Below are 20,577 nucleotides of genomic sequence, written 5' to 3'. Positions count from 1 at the left end.
CATTCTCCATTATAGATCACATCGTGGCTCACAAATCAGGTCTCTACTGGTACAAAAGATTGGGATCATTCCCTGCATATTTTTAGACCACAATGCTTTGAAACTAGAACTCAATCACAAGAGGAAAGTTGGAAAGAACTCAAATACATGGAGGCTAAAGAACATCCTACTAAAGAATAAATGGGTCAACCAGGAAATTAAAGAAGAATTAAAAAATTCATGGAAACAAATGAAAATGAAAACACAGCTGTTCAAAATCTTTGGGATGTAGCAGAGGCAGTCCTAAGAGGAAAGTATATAGCAATAGAAACATTTAGCTTTCAGATCTGAAGTGTGTTTAAAGGCACAACCCTCCCCCCCCACGAAGTGAACAGCATTTCTTCTTGTCATTTTAGTCCATCTTTTCCTGTTATTTTAAGTTAAATGCCACAAACATTATCAGTTTGGGGGAGGGAGTGATACCTTTTCCCTTTTCCAGTGCTTAATGAACCCCTATTCATCCTTTCAGATTCAGTCCAAATTTTTCTTGGAAAAATTTGCCATCTCCCCCAGAATGAATTAATCACCCTCTTTTCTGTTAAACTGATACCACTGGTCTTACTTTTGTCTTGCAACTAGAACCTCAGTCTTCTGTGTTACCCCAATACCTAGGGCTGCTGGGTATGTACTAAATGCCTAATAAATGCACTTACACGTAGATGTTAATAAATGCTGGTAGATTGATAATTCGTATTGTTTATTGTTCATGGGGTAATAGAAGAAATTCAGAATGCTGAAATTATATGTCATATTTGAACAACATTATTTGGAATGTGGATAAGAAAAGTGTGGAAATAAGTTCCCATGTATTAGTCTGGTTTATCCTTCTAAAAGAGGTGCAAAAGCTTTGCATATATAGACAAAGTAGGTGTCAGGAAAAGGCAAAATTTTAAAACAGGTCAACTTCTGATACTGATAGTAGTGAAAAGTCAACATGAAACAGAAGATTAATAATTAGTAGAAGGATACTAACAGGCCACTGCTGGAATTTAGGAATTTACAACTGAATCAAGCTGGCCAGATGGTATCCTTCGAAGGCTAATACAACTAAAGAAACTGTAACCTATTAGACCAATTAGAGAGACTAATCAGTTGTATTATACTCCTAAATCTTAAGGTGGTTTGAGCATTTGGCTAATGGGCCTCTTCACGTTATAGTGCCCTCCATAGGCTTTGCCTATTTCTGCAGCCCACCTTTGACATCTGTCTTAACTCTACCAGCATTGTTGGCTTTACAGTCACCTCTGGTTCATGAAGGGAATTATTTTCCTTTTGCTCCTTACCACTCAAGCTCATCACCCCCCACACCTAGCTTTCATCTACTCAGTGGATTTACCAACTGGAGAAAATACCATGAGCAAATGATCACTCACCTTATAAGTGAGTAGAAATGATACTTTAGTCTAAAAATGAGTCAGGATTGGCTACTTGGTTAGTCTAAGTCTGTACCAGCAATGCAGAGAACCTATTCTGGCTATTAGTAACTTCTGTTTTTGTCCTCTCAGATTATCCCCTCTCCACCTAAACATAAAAGCACTTTTTCTGTCTCTCTCTCTCTTTTAAGATTTTATTTGTTTATTTGACAGAGCACACAAGCAGGGGTGGCGGCAGGCAGAGGGAGAGGGAGAAGCAGGCTCTCCTCCCAGCAGGAGCCCCATGTGGGACTTGATCCCTGGACCCTGGGGCCATGACCTGAGCCGAAGGCAGACACTTAACCAACTGGGCCACCCAGTCACCCCTCCACGTCACTTAAGAAAGAAAGAAAAAAGAATGTTAACTGTTGTTCACACCAAAACACCTCCACGTCACTTAAAAAAGAAAGAAAGAAAAAAGAATGTTAACTGTTGTTCACGCCAAAACACATTAATGCCTGGTTTTTATGAGAAAAACTTGGGTCTTGGAGAGGATGAGTAGAGTCCATAAAACTTCTTTTTAAAGAAGTTCTACCTACATCCTCTGTGTTCTTCAGATTGACTTACTGAAAAGGATATTCCAAACCATTGTGGTTAAGGCTTCCTTCTTAAACTTTCCTCACCTAGACTTCCTCTCCATATTTCTGATTTTTACTCTAATTCTTTGACAGGTTAACCCCAGCCACTTCCACTGAGTCATCTTCTTAGGGTTCTGTCCAAGACTCTCTTTCCCACTCTAGGTAGGAGACACTAATGTGGTGGTCAAGGGCACGGAACTGGAGGCATTTGTTAAACTCCTTTCTCTGTCAGTTTCTTCATCTATAAAAATAATGAGTATAATATTTACCTCATAAGTGAGGTCAGGTATATTACAGCTTATCATAATATTTAGCACGTACTAATTGCCCTAAAAATGGTAGCTATTATTTTTAATTGCCATTTCTTATGGGGAATGTTATTTCAATAGCAGTAAATTTCAAAATGTAAATGTACTGACATCTACTCTGTTCAAACTCTAGTCCTGTATTTGTAGATTCCTCCTATATATCTAAAACATGGCTTAGCACAGTGGTTCTCAGACATCAGCTTGCAGAAGAATCACAAGAGTGTTCACTTAATTGGAAGTAGAATTGGTAGGGGAATATGACAAAGGATGAGTCAAGAATGATGCCAGGGATTTTGGTCTGAGCACCTGGAAGGTTAGAGTAGCCGTTTAGTGAGATATGGAAGATTGCAGGAGGAGAAAATTTGAGAGGAGGATCACAAATTCAGTACTAAGCATGCTGAGTTCAAGATGACTTTGATATCTGGGTGGAATTCAGGAAAGAGGTGTGGGTGGATAGGAAGCTCTGGGAATGGATCAGATCATTACAAGGGAAGAGAAGAGGTCACTCCTTTGCTTTAAAAAAATATTAATGAACTATTTTTAGAGGATTTTAGGTTCATAGCAAAATTGAGAAGTACAGAGAGTTCCCATATGCCCGCTGTCCACAGACACAGTCCCCCCCCACCCAGCATCCTGCAACACAGTGGTACATTTGTTACAACTGATGAACTTACATTGACACATTTTTATTACCTGAAGTCCATAGTTTACATTAATGTTCACTCTTGGTGTTGTACACTCTGTGGGTTTGGACAAACATTTAATGACCTGTATCTGCTATCGTGGTGTCTTACAGAATAGTTTTGCTGCTCTAAAAAATCCTGTGTTCTGGGGTGCCTGGGTGGCTCAGCCTGTTAGGTGTCTGCCTTTGGCTCAGGTGATATCTTCAGGTCCTGGGATTGAGCCCCACATCTGGCTCCCTGCTCAGTGGAGGGGAGTCTGCTTCTCCCTCTCTCCTTCTCCCTCTGCGCCATCTCCCCCCATTCACGCTCTCTCAAATAAATAAATAGAATCTTTAAAAAAAATCCTGTTTATCTACCTCTCCATCCCCTCCCCGCATCCCTACAACCAATGTATCTTTTTACTGTCTCTCTAGTTTTGCCTTTTCCATGGTGTCATATCATTGGAATCATAGTATGTAGCCTTTTCGAATTGGCTTCTTTCAATTAGTAATATGCATTTAAGCTTTCTCCAGGTCTTTGCATGGCTTGATAGCTCATTTCTTTTTAGCGCTGACTCACATTCCATTGTCTGGATGTACCACAATTTATTTATACATTAACCTACTAAACCTACAGGCAGACTGTTTTTCAAAGTGGCTATACCATTTTGCATTCTCATATTCCTGTTGCTCCACGTCTCCACCAGCATTTAGTTTTGCCAGTGTTTTGGATTTTGGCCATTCACTTAGGTGTGTAGTGATATCTCATTGTTTTAGTTTGGAGTTCACTAATGACATGATATTAAACATCTTTTCATATGTTTACTTGCTATCAGTATATCTTCTTTGATGAGGTGTCTTTTCAGGTCCTTTGCCCATTTTTAAATTAGATTGTTCATTTTATTGTTTTAAGAGTTCCTTGTATATTTTGGATAATAGGCCTTCACATGTTTATTTTTCTCTCAGTCTGTGGCTTTTCCTCTCATTCTTTTGACATTGCCTCTCACAGAGCAGAAGTTTTTAATTTTTTAAAAGATTTTATTTATTTAGGGGCGCCTGGGTGGCTCAGTCGTTAAGCGTGTGCCTTCGGCTCAGGTCATGATCCCAGGGTCCTGCGATCATCGGGCTCCCTGCTCCACAGGAAGCCTGCTTCTCCCTCTCCCACTCCCCCTGCTTGTGTTCCCTCTCTCACTGTGTCTCTCTCTGTCAAATAAATAAATAAAATCTTAAAAAAAAGATTTTATTTACTTATTAGAGAGCGAGAGAGTGAGAAAGAAAGAAAGAGATCACAAGCAGGGGGAAGGGTAGAGGGAGAAGCAGACTCCCTGCTGAGCAGGAAGCCTGACGGGGGACTTGATCCCCGGACCCCAGGATCATGACCTTAGCCGAAGGCAGATACTTAACTGTCTGAGCCACCCAGGTGCCCCAGAAGTTTTTAATTTTAATGAAATCTAGCTTATCAATTATTTCTTCCACAGATCATGCCTTTAGTGTTGTGTCTAAAAGTTATTGCCATGCCAAAGGTCAGTTAGGTTTTCACCTATGTTATATTCCAGGAGTTTTATAGTTTTGCATTATATGTAGTCTGTGATCCATTTTTTTTTTAAGATTTTATTTATTTGACAGAGACACAGCAAGAGAGGGAACACAAGCAGGGGGAGTGGGAGAGGGAGAAGCAGTCTTCCCGCTGAGCAGGGAGCCCGATGTGGGGCTCGATCCCAGGACCCTGGGACCATGACTGAGCTGAAGGCAGACACTTAATGACTGAGCCACCCCGGCGCCCCTGTGATCCATTTTGAGTTAAAATTTTTGAAGGGTGTAAGGTCTGTGTTTAGATTCATTTTTGCAAGTTGTTCCAGCACATTTGGTGAAAGGACTGTCTTTGCTCCATTGTATTGCCTTTGCTCCTTTGTCAACAATCAGTTGACTGTATGTGGGTCTGTTTCTGGGCTCTCTATTCTTTTCCATTAACGTCTTAGTAATCTTTACCAGTACCACACTCTCTTCATTACTGTACCTTTATAATAAATCTGTAAATAGGGTAGTTTTAGTCTTCTTTGTTCTCCTTTAGTATTGAGTTGGCTGTTCTAGGTCTTTTGCTTCTCTTTATAAATATTGGGTAGGTTTGTCAATATCCACAAAATAACTTGGCTGGATTTTGATTGGGATTGTGTTGAATCTATGGGTCAACTTGAGAAGAGCTTACATCTTGACAATATTGAGTCCTTCTATTTATGAACATGTAATATTTCCCCATTTATTTAGTTCTTTGATATCTTTCATCACAATTTTGTAGTTTTCCTCAAATATTTTGTATATATTCTGTTAGATTTATACATAATTCATTTTGGGGGTGTTAATGTAAATGGTAATGTATTTTTAATTTCAAATTCTACTGATTTATTGCTGGCATATAGGAAATTGATTAATTTTTATATATTAATCTTATACAACATTGCTATAATTGCTTATTAGTTCCAGGAATTTTTTTGTTGATTCTTTTAGATTTTCTACATTGACGATAATGTCATCTGGAAACAAAGACAGTTTGGTTTATTTCCCAATCTTGTATAACTCTTATTTACTTTTCTTGTCCTGTTGCATTAGCTAGGACTTCCAATATAATGTTGAAAAAGAGCAGTGAGGGGACATTGTTGCCTTGTTCCTGATAGTGGGAAAATTTTGAGTTTCTCACTACTAAGTATGATGTTAGCTGTAGGTTTTTTGTAGATGTTCTTTAACAAGTCGACAACATCTCTATTCCTAATTTGCTGAGTTTTTTTTTTTATCATGAATGAGTTTTGAATTTTGTAAAGTCCTTTTCTGTCATCTATTGATAGGATCGTATGGTTTTTCTTTTTTTTAACGATTTTTCTTTTTTAGTCTGTTGATGTGATGGATTACATTAATTGGTCTTTGTTGAAACAACCTTGCATACCTGAGAAATCTTACTTGGTTATAGTGTATAATTCTTTTTATACATTATTGGATTTGATTTACCAACAATTTGTATTAGGATTTTTGTATTAGGATTTTTGCATGTTATGTTCATGAGAGGGATTGATCTTTAGTTTTCTTGTAATGTCTTTGGTTTGGTATTAGGGTAATTCTGGCCTCATGAGCTAGAAAAGTATTCCCTTGGTTTCTGTCTTCTGGAAGAGACTGTAGAAAATTGGTATGATCTCTCCTCAAGTGTTTGATAGCATTCACAGGTAAGTCCATCTGGGCCTATCGCTTTCTGTTTTGGAAGGTTGTTAATTATTGATTCAACTTCATAGGCCTATTCATATTGTCTATTTTTTTTCTTGTGTGAGTTTTGGCAGATTGTCTCTTTCATTAAATCACTTCATTTCATTGCAGTTATCAAATTTGTAGGCATAGCTTTATTCATAATCCTTTATTAACTCTTTAATATCCATGTGATCTATAGTGATATCTCTTCTTTCATTTCTGATACTGTAATTTGTTTCTTCTCTTAGCCTGGCTAGCGGTTTATCAATTTTATAGATCTTTTCAAAGAATCAGGTTTTGGTTTTATTTATTTTCTCTATTGATTTCTTGTTTTCAATTTCATTGATAATCTCTAATTTTTATTTGCTTTTAATTTGCTCTTTTTCTAGTTTTCTGAGGTGGAAGCTTAGATTGTTGATTTTAGATCCTCTTTTCTAATATAAGCATTCAGTACTATAAATTTCCCTCTAAGCCCTGCTTTCAGTGCACCCCATAGTATTTGATAAGTTGCATTTTCATTTAGTTCAAAATATTTTTTAAGGATTTATTTATTTGAGAGAGAGAGCATGTGCGTGAGCAGGGGTGGGGTGCAGAGAGAGAGAGAGTCATCTATGTGCACTTTGTAGGATGAAGTAGTCTGTCGATACCAATTATATCCAATTGGTTGATAGTGCTGTTTAGGTATTTATTGAATTTCTGCCTGGTGGATCTGTCCATTTCTGTTAGAGGAGTGTTAAAGTCTGCAGCTACAGTAGGGGATTATTCTTTTTCTCCTTATCAGTTGTATTAGTTTTTGCCCCACATATTTTGACATTTCATTGTTATGTGCATACACATTAACGATTGCTATGTCTTCTTGGAGAATTGACCCCTTTATCATTGTGTAATGATCCTCTTTATCTCTGATAATTTTCCTTGCCCAGAAGTCTGCTCCATCTGAAATTTATATAAGTTATTTCTGCTTTCTTTTGATTAGTTGATAGCATGCTATATCTTTCTCCATCCTTTTACTTTTTATCTATATAGCTCTTTATATTTAAAATGTTTTTCGTGTATACAACATATAATTGTTTTTTTTAATCCAGTCTGACATTCTCTTTTAATTGGTGTATTTAGATCATTGTTGGATTAATATCTACTGTAATTGTTACTGTTTTCTATTTGTTGCCCTTGCTCTTTGTGTTTGTCTTCCCTATTTTTTTCTGCCTTTTGTGGTTTTGAGCATTTTATATGTTTTCATTTTCTCTCATTTCCTAACATATTAATTATGCTTCCTTATTTTTTTTTAAACTTTTTTAGTGGTTGCCCTAGCATTTGCAAAATGCATATTTCCAACTAATCCTGTTCCATTTTCAAATAATTCTGTACCACTTCATGGGTAATGCAAGTACCTTATAATAACAAAATATTCCAAATTCCTCTTTTCCATTCCTGTATCATTGTTGTCATTCATCAGTTATACATAAGCATATTATATATATAACCATTCATAATTGAATACATTGTTGCTATTTTGAACAAAATGTTCTCTCTTATTTTTCAAACTGTTATTTTTAGGTCAATTAAGAATAAGAAAAATTAAAGTTTTTAAGTTTTACCTTTAGCTATTCATTTTTTGATGCTCTTGTGTGTGTGTGTGTGTGTGTGTGTGTGTGTGTATGTATGTAGATCAGACCTATATTATTTTCTTCTCTCTAAACTTCTAACATATCTTGCCAGGCAGATGTACTTGGCAAAAAATTCCCTCAACTTTTGTTTGTTGAGAAAGTCTTTATTTCTCCTTCCTTTTCAAAAGATAATTTTTCAGGGTACAAAATTCTGTATTGGTGGACTTTTTTCTCTCAACACTATAAATATTTCACTTACTCCCTTCTTGCTTGTGTGGTTCCTGAGGGGAAGTCAGTTGTAATTTTTACCTTTGCTCCTTTATAGGCAAAGTGTTTTTTTCCCTCTGGTTTCTTTAAATATTTTTTGTCTTTGATTTTCTGCGGTTTGACTATGATTGCCTACTTGTAGTTGAGTTTGTTTTAGCATTTATCCTGCTTGCTGTTCTCTGAGATTTCTGAATCTATGATTTGGTATCTGACATTTATTGGGGAGATTCTCAGTCATTATTGCTTCAGATATTGCTTCTGTTCCTTTCTCTATTTCTGTTTTCTGGTCTTCTCATTATGCATATGTTACCTTGTGTACTTGTCCCACAGTTCTTGGATATTTTGTTTTGTTTTTTATTTTCAGCCTCTTTTTTTTTCTTTTCAGTTTTGGAAATTTCTTCTCTCCCATTTTCAAGCTTAGAGACTATTTCCTCAGCCATGTCTGGTCTACTAATGATCCATCAAAGGCATTCTTTATTTCTGTTACAGCATTTTTGATTGGTAGTATTTTTAAAAATTCTTTCTTAGAATTTCCATCTCTCTGCTTCTATTATGTCTATTCTTACATGTTGCTTTTTTCAATTAAAGCCAATAGCATATTAATCCTAATATTTTTGAATTCCTGGTCTGATAATTCCAACATTCCTGCCATATCTGACTCTGGTTCTGATGTTTGTTCAGTCTCTTCATCCTGTGATTTTTTTTCCTTTTCCTATGCCTTGCAATTTTTTGTTGAATAGTAAGCATGATGTACTGGGTAAAAGGAACTGCTGTAGCTAGGCCTTTAGTAATGTTGTAGTGAAGTGTGGAGGTAGGGGAAATGTTCTTTAGTCTTGTGATTGGTCCCAGTGTTTGGTGAGCCTGTAATGCCTGGACCGTGAACTTCGCCGGTGCTTCTGTTTTTATTCCCCCTTAGGTGGTGGTATGGTTAGAGGGGGCTAGGGTTGTGTATTTCTCTACTCCTGGGTAGGTTTGGCTCTTTTAGGCTCTGGTAAAATAGGTTCTCCTGAGGGAAGTCCTTGTTATGAAAAACGGAGTGCTCTGGCATGTTTCAAAGACTCCTTTTCCCCTCCTTGCGCTGGAAGCATAAGGGAATTTTTTCCCCACCATTTAATGTGAGAACCAGTTCTAGCCCCTGAAGGTAAAGGTCACAGAAGTGTGGGGCCTCCCGTGACTGGGTCCACCTTAAGGGTTTAACTCTTGTACTTGTCTATACCGCATCTCCAGCAATTCATCACTTATAGTTCATGTTGTCCTACCTTGGCACTGGTTCCCTCTGAGGTTTCTGCTCTTGGGTTTCTGCTTGGTTAAGTTATGATTCTCCGTATCTGCTTGTCTTTCCAGTTTGGGGGCAGTGGTTTGTCCTGTCATCTCACTTCTCTGATGTATTTAAGAAAAGTTGTATTTTCAGTTTGATCAACGTTTTATTTGTTAAGAGAGAGTTGTGATTTCTGAGTTTGTGTGCCAACCTGGAAGCTAGAAGTCCCCTGTTGCTTTTCTTTAGACTTTTACCACCTAATTGTCTCTAAATATTAGTTATTTTTTGCTTGTTTTGACCTTTCTATAAATTGGATCATCTCTATATACATTTTTTTTTTTTTTTTGCTCATCCTTACATTCACAGGATAAATTCATTAGTTTGATACTTCTCTAACATTGGTGTGAACATGCATCCCTTGGGAATTTTGTTAAAATGTAGATTCTGGTTTGGAAGATCTGGAAGGTATTCTGAGATTTTACCTTTTTAACAAGCTTCCGTGTGACACTGCTGTTGCTCTTCTCTAGACAATACCTGGAGTAATAATAAGGCTCTAGTGCATCCCATTTTCACCTGCTTCATATGCTTTGAATAGCTCGGGTAATTTACTGTAGAGATTTTCTGCTGGAATAGGAAAGATGGGAAACTGTCCTTTGCTAAGTATCATTTTCCAGAGTTGGGGGCTTGGAGGAAACAAGTTATTTCATATTTAAAATGGATGTTTTCATCAATATAATGTAAACTGAAGATACTATTTGAATAAAATATTAGCGATATAGTCCTGTAAAATTTCTCACATTGGATTTCTAGTTGTAGGTAAGGTTTTGTCGACATTATTTCGTGTAGCTAATTTTTAGGTAAGGCAGAATTCCAAAGGACAAATTGGTGCACATGTATGCATGTATGTGTGCTCACTTGGATATGTATGGGAGCAATAGACAAGGTAAAAAAAAATTTTTTTGAACTTTTGACAGGAAGTAATTACTCAGATGTTTTGATTTCCCCCCCCCCCCCGCCCATTCACAGGGCTTAGAAGACAACCTCTTGGTATTGCAACACTTTTTCCACAGTGACAAAGTAATTTGGTTATCCTGAAAACCTTGGGAGTCATACATATAATATTGTCAGTACAAGTGGACTTTTAGAGTCTCTTAAGGAAATGGCTTTATACAATATATGTCAAATTTTAATTAAGCATTTACTGAACACCTTTGCTGTGTAAAGAGTGTGTGTTCTATAACACCCAGTGCTCCATTCAGTATGTGCCCTCTTTAATACCCATCACCAGGCTAACCCATGAATCATGGAACAGTACATCAAAAACTAATGATGTAATGTATGGTGATTAACATAACAAAATAAAAAAATGTTAAAAGTGTGTGTTCTAGCTTTACCGTTTGTAAAATTGAAACTTTAATTCTTCTGAAGAATGCTTCTTTTAAGCTTTATTTATTTTAAGAGAGAGAGAGAGTGCGCGCGAGTGCATGCAAGCGGCGGTAGAGGGAGAGGGAGAGGGACAATCTCAAGCAGACTCCCCATTGAGCGCAGAGCCCAAAGCAGAGCTTCATCTCAGGACCCTGAGATCATGACTTGAGGCAAAATCAAGTCAGCCTCTTAACTGACTGAGCCCCCAGGGTGCCCCTCTCAAGAATTATTGAGAAAGGAAAAAGAGTGTTATTGAGCATAATGAAGTGAGAATCAAATAAAGTGCCACTGTCTTGTGGGATAATCAGAGCTCTTAAAAATGTGCAATGGTTGCTTTGCTTTCTACATTATTGGGTGGTAATAACTGGTATACTTCTTTTCAAGCTCATTCAGATACTAATGATGAATTTTTGATAGCACTCATTATCTTCTTGAAAGCCTTGGCAGTTAAATGGGTCATAATTTAAACAACAGTTTGAACTTCTTAGGTTCAGTGCCTTGGAATTTAGAACCCAGGATTTCTTTAGGAAGATGTGTTATATTTTATGTTCCTGACTTGGAAAAAATTATTTCCCTTCTTTCCAAACTGTGTCTTAGAAGATATGTGTTATTCTGGAGTCCTAGGTAATCAGTTCCTTCCTTTTCGAGTGGCAAAGTCTTGTTCAAGGCACTGTATGTTCTGTGTATCTGCTCCAATTTGTCTCCAGTATGCCTGTTCTTTGTGGTTTGGTTTCTAATGTTATGCATTCCAGTTTTGTTATAAAAAAAAAAATCCATATGACTAACTTGCCACAGTAATCCTCTTTGACGTGTTTGCTTCAGGGAGAAAGCTAGCAAAGTTAGAAACATATGCCTAGTTTTAAAATTTGCTGTCACTGCAAAAAAAAAAAAAAAAAGTTAATGGAATATATTCTAGTTTCTTTCTCTGTGTTAGTCTTACTCATGGGACCAGAATAATGATTTCGGCAAGGATATATTTATTTTCCCATGTAATTTTATCATGCTTCATTATCTCACTCATTTTTCTTTAGGATTTACCAAGAAAATATTATTACATAGAGAAGTAAAAAATACTTCTTTAGACTCAGAAGCAATCTTTATTTTTTTTAAAGATTTATTTATTTATTTGAGAGAGAGATTGTGCACATGGGGTGAGGGGAGAGGGCAGAGGGAGAGGGAGAGAGAACCTCAAGCAGATTCCCCACTGAACACAGAGCCTAATGACACAGGGTTCGAACCCATGACCCTTAGATCATGACCTGAGCCAAAATCAAGAGTTGGATGCTTAACCGACTGAGCCACCCAGGCGCCCCCATTAGCAGTCTTTAAATGTCAGTCTTCAGATGTTTTTGTTGTATTAGTATTAATTATATTGCAAAATCAGTGTGTTCTTTGAATTTAACATTTTCTTTAAAATATAAATGGTAGATGTTAATATTTATTATTAGCATTTTATTTATATTTTATTCTCTAAACTGTGAATGTTCACTCAGTTTATAGAACTGACCTTTGCAAAGTTCACTAGTCCATCCCACTGCTATTGTCCTAGTTCAGAGTTTATTACTTCTTTACTAACCCTGTAATCATATCTCTTTTACTGGTCTACCCAGTCATTTATTACCAGTTCTTAACTCAAATCTGCCCAACTACAGGTACTCAAAGCCTCCAACTTATGGGCACCACACTTCACAGTGCTCTTAGAAAGTCCCATCCACTGTTACGTACCCAGCTATTCACTTTCTCAAGGGTTGCATATGCCTAACCTTTCTGAGTTGGCTTCTGCTTTTTCTGTTTAGGTTCCCTGGTTGTGTTTCGGTTCTTAACCATTTAACTGGGGCTATTTCTGTGCTACAGTCTCAGCCTTAGAGCCAGGGGTGGTCAGAGCGTCTATATTGTCTTTACCTACTTGATCTCTGCCTGGTTCCCAACACCAAGGGTCAGGATGATGAATATTCCTTGACTCCTTGCATCTATATTGGGTATTCTCTAGTCTGCTACAACAGGGCTGGTGTCAGGGCCCTCAGAAGACCAGGAAGGGGACTGAAGCAAATCCTGTGTAGAGTGGAATTTTGTTTTTTCTCCAGAACCCAGACCCATTCTTGGCTGGTCTGTTCTTCACAGGAGTATACTGAGTTTATAACTCAGAAGATTGTCTGAACTATTTTATCTCCTCATCTCTCAAGCAACTCTTGGCCACGTGGGTTATGTTCTTTAATAATAATAATAATAGCAATAGTAGTAGTAATAATAATAACAACTCCTGGCCACATGGATTATCTTTCTTGATAGTAATAATAACAACAGGAGCAGTAACCACAATGACAATAACCCTTCTATGTTGTACTAGATGTGTTACTTTCATTATTTTTATTACCCTTATGGTATATGATATTTATCTCTGTTTTATAGTGAGGACACTGCAATTCAGAGAGGTTAAATGCCTCAGGTCACTTGGGAATATGTGGTAGAGCTGGAATTCTAATCCAAGTCTCCCTGACACTAAGTCTTGGAGCTTTTTTTTGGGAGGTCCCACTGCATGAAGCATGCTTTTGGGCTGCCTCTTCCCATTCTCAGTTTACAGAGCGAGCACACCAAAACTGTTTAGGAAGAGAAAGTGAATATCAAACGCTTACTCTGTATGCATTTTAAGCATCAACCATCATGGTCTAATAAGCATTAAGTGCTTAATGAATGTTGAATGAATGAATGAATGAATGAATGAATGAAAGGATACTATGTAAATTAGTTAGAAAGGGTAATCTCCCTGTTCTTAACACCGTAGCAGGCATGAAGTGGGTACTCAAAAATATTTGTTGAATTGATGAGATTATCCATTCAAATATTGTTGACTTAGATTATTCACTGTACTCTTCTGTAAAAACAGATGATGATGATATTGTTGACTTAGATTATTCACTGTACTCTTCTGTAAAAACAGATGATGATGACTGTAAGTATTTAAGTCCTAGATCTCGTCTTCTGGTGGAGTAAAGATGTGTTTTAATGAATGTTTTTTCCTTTGGATCCCTCAAAAAGTTAATTGATATCATATGATGAACTCTATTTCCGGAAGACTTCATTTACCTACTGCATCTTACCTGATCTCTTACTTATTCAGTCCCTGAAACTCCTTCCTTGACTTCTGCCCTTTCCCTAGATAATGCCACCGTGCCCATGACTTCAGCTTCATCTGCACACTGACAGTTCCCACAGCTATATCCAGTCAGAATTTTTCCTTGAATATCCAGGGTCATATAAATGAAAGTGTACCTTAAACTGAAATGTCTTAAATAAAACTTCCCCTGCCCACTGATGTGATGGTGGGAATCTTGGAGCGAATTGTCAAGAAAGAATTCGTGAGACCTTTTCAGTGCAAAAAGGTGGTTTTATTAAAGCATGGGGGTGGGGGGTGGGCAGGACCTTTGAGCAGGGAGAGCTGCACTGGGATTGTGAGAAGCCATTGATTATATTCTTTTAAGTTGGGAGGGGCAGAGAATAAAAGAAGTTTCCAAAAGGATTTTCATATGTTAAAGAAGTCTTAACAGGATCCTGGAGGTCTGGCTATTGTCAAGCTAAGGTTGCTTTTTGCCTCTAGCAAAACATTAATGTTCAGGCAATTGTGAGTTCCTGGAGGAATGTCTCCAGTATTTGTCAATGGGCTGCGAGTTGTAAGGAGATTTAATTTTGTCTACATTTCTTTTGCCTTTGTTCTCCGCATCACCCACTACCCCCACTTATGTTTCTGCTACTTTTTTTGTGTCCCATGTTGTTAAAGGGGAAGGAAGCGCTGTATTCGGAATAGACTTCTGGGTAAAAAGCAGCCTGAGTATAAGCATGAATGTGACACTTGGGGTTCCCTTGGTCATTTCTTTGGAGAAACCACAGTCTTGGTCCTAGCCTTAGGAGCTCTAAATTAAGGGGCTAACGGGAGTCTGCATCACCCTCTTTGGAGAAGTTTTTGTCTTTTGGTGCTTTTCTGTGCCCTTGTGACCTCCTCCTTCCTAATGCAAGCAGGGATGGCGGGAGACGGGCCTTGTTCTCATTACCTTCTTTCCTCAAGCATAGTGTGTGAGAGAGTGTACTCTGATCACCATTTATAACAGGACTCATTCCAAATTTTATCTAAAATACAAGTCTTGGCATTAAATTCTTATTTCTCATCTGATACTTAATTGACTACAAGTCATATGACTTGGTAAATTACTTTGAGAGTTTATACTGCATTACAGGTTTAGCTTATCCTCATGTCTGTCGGTAGCCCTTAATTAGGACAGTTATAGTATCTTGAATTTTCATTGCGGCTTCACATCACAGAACTCTCACTAGGTTTTTTGTGGATTTTTCTTCCATTATCTGTTTCTTTCTTAACTGGATAGTAGACCATAGATTGTTTTGTGGGTTATTTTTCCTTCCATTCCTCACAGAGGGCCTGCCCAGTGACATTGTGCTGTTAACTTTTACCTGCTTCTCTAGGCCTATCCATGGTTTCCCCTTCTTGTGCTACAGTTACTGGACTTCAGCTGATGGTGTTATTTTTTTTCCTATTACATTACTACGATGGCATGTGGTTTCGCTTCTTCTTTCTCCATCACACACTGGCTGGGACCTGTTTTATAAAACAGTATATGAATTGTCTTCAAACAGCTTTAATTAAGTTAAATGTTGTCTCTCTATAATGTTGCCAAAGAAATCTTAAACATTACCTTCCTACATTTAGTCATATTAAAAAGAAATTTATAAGGAGTATTTCATTCTTTTTATTCCAAAAATGTTTAAGTCCTTATGTAGTATTGATGGAAGCTATGGATTCTTTTAAGATAATCGAAAGTTAATGCACTTCTAACCTTCATTTTAGTATAGGTAAATCTTAGTTGCTGTATGATCATCCATTAGCTGTCTGTTCATATCTGTATTTAAAGAAATGTAATTCATACCTTTTTTGTTGTAGGTTCCCCAGTTAGCCAGGACTAAGGCACGCTGTTTCAGAGAGCTCTGATACGAGTTTGTTTACAGCCTAAAGTTCCAGCACTCTCTGGAGTAGATGTTTCTGCTTATAGTGCACTGGTTGTTTCAGAACCATAACCTTTGACTGACCCTACTCTAATGAGCATTTAAGCAGCATTAATTCCAGAGAGTATTACCAGACCCCGAGAATATCCTGTCGGACCAAGAGTGAGTGGTTAGGGAAGTCATCCACCTGATGCAGTGCTTCCTTCTTTGTGCACTGCACATACCTCCCACAAATAGGCCCCTTGTTTCAAGGGTGCCTGTATATGGAGTGGTGAACTCCATTAGCCTGTACAGGTAGATGACAGAGGATATTCTGTTAAAAACTTCACACTCATCCTACTTCACCATGACTTTCTTTTAACTAATTTAGGCCCCACCTGAAATTACTCTGTCACCTCTTAGTAAGTGCTTCAGAAATCTTGGCATTGAACATCATTCTTGTACTTCTGGATTCCAGAGAAGCAGGTAAGTTCAGCATATTGTAGAAAAGCTTCTCTCTGCAGCACCTTGGCAGCCTTGTATGTCTTCTTTCAGGCCACGGGGGCAATGTTTGACCGTAATCTGACTTAAGTCTTGGCAAAATGCCCTGTGATGCCTCCCAGAGCAAGGGTAGATAAAGCAGCTGGTGAGGACCTGCCATGAGGCAGCTTCTCATACTATATCTTGTGGGAAACTGCCATCGGGACATTTCTCACCCATCTCCTAGTTTCAGCTGAGTGCAGGACTTTCCACCTTGTATCCTGTGGGGTACAACTTCAGGTGTTTTTGTAAATTTTATAAAACCGCTTCGGTTCAGTTTAGAGGTGGCTCCTTGACAGCAGCATGACACATTCACTTGGATTGTCTGTCATCTGGCCCCTCCTGTTTGATGTCATCATATGGGAACTAGGGAAATTGACACCATGCTGGTTTTGATTTTGCTGTCTATGTAAGTAATAAATTGTTTGAATCCATTTGAGCTCATTATCTCTTTACCTGCTGAATCTATGGAAGTGTGGCAAGGCAGTCTAATAATTGTGGTAGTAATACTTGTGGCCCCATCAGCCACGGTGCTGCTCCTTTGGGAATGTTTGACTTTGTGATACACTAGGACTCTCACTGGACAAATACTCAGCTGCTTTATGTACCATGACATGCTCTTTGAGCCTTATACTTGTCTGTGGGCAGAATGGGGTCCCCAGTTTGCAGGTGGATAGAAGCCAGGGCTTTCTAATGGAATTACCCTTTTCTCACATATGCAGGCCAAGGAAAATACCAAGACCTGCTCATTAGAAAGTCTTATTTATACAACTGGAAAGACTGCACAGATTCTGAAGCTGCCTCCCTCTCTACCCCCACCACTCACCCCTCAGTGTGGTAGGAAACAAAGCATAATCACAGTGTTTGGGCCTCCTCAGAATGGTGTACTTTTTTTTTTTTTTTTAAGATTTTATTTATTTATTTGACAGAGAGAGACACAGCAAGAGAGGGAACACAAGCAGGGGGAGTGGGAGAGGGAGGAGCAGGCTTCCCGCTGAGCAGGGAGCCTGATGTGGGGCTCGATCCCAGGACCCTGGGATCATGACCTGAGCCGAAGGCAGACGCTTAACAACTGAGCCACCCAGGCGCCCCAGAATGGTGTTCTTTAAATGGTGCATTCCTACTCAGGAGGTGGTTACCTCCTGCTCTTAGATCCTGTGGTTTCTTCAGTCTATAGTATTTTGGTTTCCAAGAAAACCAAATGTTTTACCATACGAGCATCTATAAAACATTCTTATTCTGGCCTCAGATCTGGAAAAAATAGAAGATACCATGGAGGGTAATTTCTGCTTATATATCTTTGGAAAATTTTCCATAATACTTTTTTTGGTTTTGTATTGTCATTTTTAATGTAGGCATTTAAGAGTATAAATTTCCCTCTAAGTGCTACTTTAACTGCATTTCACAGATTTTGATGTTGTATTTTCATTACCACTTAGTTCAAAATATTGTCCAGTTTCTCTGACTTATATATCTTGATCCAGTGATTAGTTTGAGTTTTATTATTTACTTTCCAAATACGTAGGGTTTTCCTGGTTTTCATATTGCTGTTTGTGAGGAAAATGTTAACACAGTGGGCCTGGTTGCTAACTCCATGACTCTAAGGGAACCTGGAACCATGGTTGACTCTTGGTCAACCCCTGGGAATGTGGCCCTTTGAATGTTTTTATTTTAATGCTTGATTTTGTTTTGTACATCAGGAGCAATAGACTGTGCTGTACCTGTTAGTCTGACTTGCTTTGTACAGACATGCAGATTGATCATGTGTACCTGGATTCATTAGTGGGGTCCTGAGTTTCAGTTACCATGGCTGGTTGCATAGCAGGATGTGCCTACATGACCAGCCCTCTGTAGAAGTCATGAATGCCGAAACTCAAATGCTCTTTCTGCCCTTCCCTGGGCAGAGATATTTTACATATGTCTCTGTATTTTGCTTCTAGAGAGAAAACATATCTAAGAAGCCTATATCTGGCCTTTCTGGGTTCTACCCAATGCATATCTTTTCCTGATGCTTTTACTTTGTACCCTTTGGTGTGATAAATCTTAGCCATGAGTATAACCTACTGTTGAGTCCTGGTGAGTCACAAACTTGAGGGTGGTCCTGTGCCTAAAACTGTATTCTAATTTAATTTTATTGTGGTCAGAGAACATACTCTGTATGATCTCATTTTTTAAAAATTGAGACTTGTTTTATAACCTAGAATATGGCCTGTCCTGATAAGTGTACCATGTAAACCCAAAAATAATATGTACTCTGCCATTATTGGGTATGTTTTTCAAATATAAGTCAAAGTGTCTGGTAATGTTGTTTAGTTCCATGCCTTTGTTGATTTTCCCCCTAATTCAGTCAGTCCATTGCTGAGATAGGGGTTAAAGTCCCCAAATATGATTGGGGAATTGTCTATTTCTCTCTTTAAAAAATAAAAAGATTTATTTATTTTAAAGAGAGAAGGAGCACGCACAAGTGCGGGGAGAGGCAGAGGGACAGGGAGAATTGTAAGCAGTGTATATTTGTGTGGTTTGTTTTACTTTGGCCTTTTGACAATCACTGGAGCATTTAATTTGGTAATCTTTACTGTAGTTACTGACATGATTGGGCTTAGGCCTAGTATTTTATTTTGTATTTTCTACACAGCTCTGTTTTTCTTTCCCCCTCTTCCTCTTTCCTGCTTGTTTTTAGAGTATTTGAATATGTTTTTAGGATTCCCTTTCATTTTTTTCTGTTGATATTTTAGGTTTTCTTTTCTTGTACTGTTTGTACTTTTTTTTTATATGGCGGCTGCCCTAGGGATTATAATGTACAAACGTAACTTTTCACAGTCCACTTTATTAATGTACTTCTCAGTACATTAATTAATAATGTACTACCAGTAAAACGTGGAAATCTTACAACAAAGTTACAGGCACACATCTCTGTCCTTTTGTTACATTTCTTAGACACACACACATACACACACACACTCACACACACACGGCACTGTTTTAGTTTACTATTTTTTTAAAAGATTTTATTTATTTATTTGACAGAGACACAGCGAGAGAGAGAACAATAAGCAGAGGGAGAGGGAGAAGCAGGCTTCCCACTGAGTAGGGAGCCTGATGCAGGGCTTGATCCCAGGACCCTGGGATCATGACCTGAGCCGAAGGCAGATGCTTAACGACTGAGCCACCCAGGCGCCCCTGCACTGTTTTAGTTTTAAAGAATTATTTGTTTTATAAAGAAAAGTAGAGGAAAAAAGCAAAAAATAGTCTTTTGCATTTACTCAGCCATTTACCATTTTGGGTGCTCTTTATTCGTTTCTGAGTATCTCAATTCCATCTGGTACTATTTCCTTTCCATATAAATAACTTTTAGCATTCCTTACAGTGCAAGTTTGCTGCCAACAAATGCACTTCTTATAGAGCCAATCTGCCAGTGACAAATGCTTTTAGTTTCCTTTTATCTGTAAATATCTTTACTTCGTTTTCACTCTTCAATTATATCTTTGCTGGACATAGAATTCTGGGGTAACAGTTGTCCCCGTCCATCTCCCCCCCACCCTCCCTAAGACTTTAAATATGGTGTTCCAGTCTTTCCTCCCTGGTTTCTAAGAAGTTAACCATTAATTGGATCATTGGTTTCTTGACTGTGATATATGATTTTTCCCCATGCTGCCTTCAAGATTTGCTCTTTATCTTTGGCTTACAGTGATTTACTGTGTACTTTGGGCTTCTCTGTGTTTTTCTGTTTTGTGTTCATTTAGTATCTTGTATCTGTGAATTTCTGTCTTTCATCAATTTTGGGACCTTTTTATCCATTATTTCTGCAAATATTTTTTCTCTCTCCTCTTCATCTGGTCTAATTACACTTATTTGTGACTGTTCAGTATCATCTAACAGATCCCTGAGCTTCTGTTCATTTTGTTTCAGTTTTCCTCCCTATCCACTTTGTGATTTTTATTTTTATTTTTTTTAAAGAGGGAGGGGGAAGAGGGGCAGAGGGAAAGAGAGACTCTTAAGCAGGCTCCATACCCAGTGTGGATCCTGACATGGGGATTGATTTCACAACCCTGAGATCATGATCTGAGCCAAAATCAAGAGTCTGATGCTTAACCAACTGAACCACCCAGGTGCCCTTTGATCTGTCTGGTTCACTTACTCCTCTGTCATTTCCATTTGGCTATAAATTCAATATACAGATTTTTTTTTTCAGAAATTAATTTTTTGGGGACATCTGGGTGGCTCAGTTGGTTAAGCATCTGCATTCGGCTCAGGTTATGATC

General features: G+C 38.0%; 1 protein-coding gene across 4 annotated transcripts in view; it reads left to right on the top strand.

The window, feature by feature from the left end:
* Positions 1-20,577, top strand: part of PRRG1 (proline rich and Gla domain 1) — a 173,105-nt gene that overhangs the window by 26,981 nt on the left and 125,547 nt on the right. The window contains exon 1 of one of the 4 annotated variants that reach the window (XM_027607467.1): positions 17,080-17,152. The exons of the other annotated variants lie outside the window; for them this stretch is intronic. The gene's annotated coding sequence lies outside the window, so the exon portion shown is untranslated. Of the gene's footprint in view, positions 1-17,079; positions 17,153-20,577 lie in introns of those variants that run through there. 4 annotated transcript variants of the gene reach the window in all.

The sequence above is a fragment of the Zalophus californianus genome, chromosome X (assembly GCF_009762305.2).
Source record: "Zalophus californianus isolate mZalCal1 chromosome X, mZalCal1.pri.v2, whole genome shotgun sequence".
NCBI classification, from domain to species: domain Eukaryota; kingdom Metazoa; phylum Chordata; class Mammalia; order Carnivora; family Otariidae; genus Zalophus; species Zalophus californianus.
This window is presented reverse-complemented; position numbering and strand designations above follow the sequence as displayed.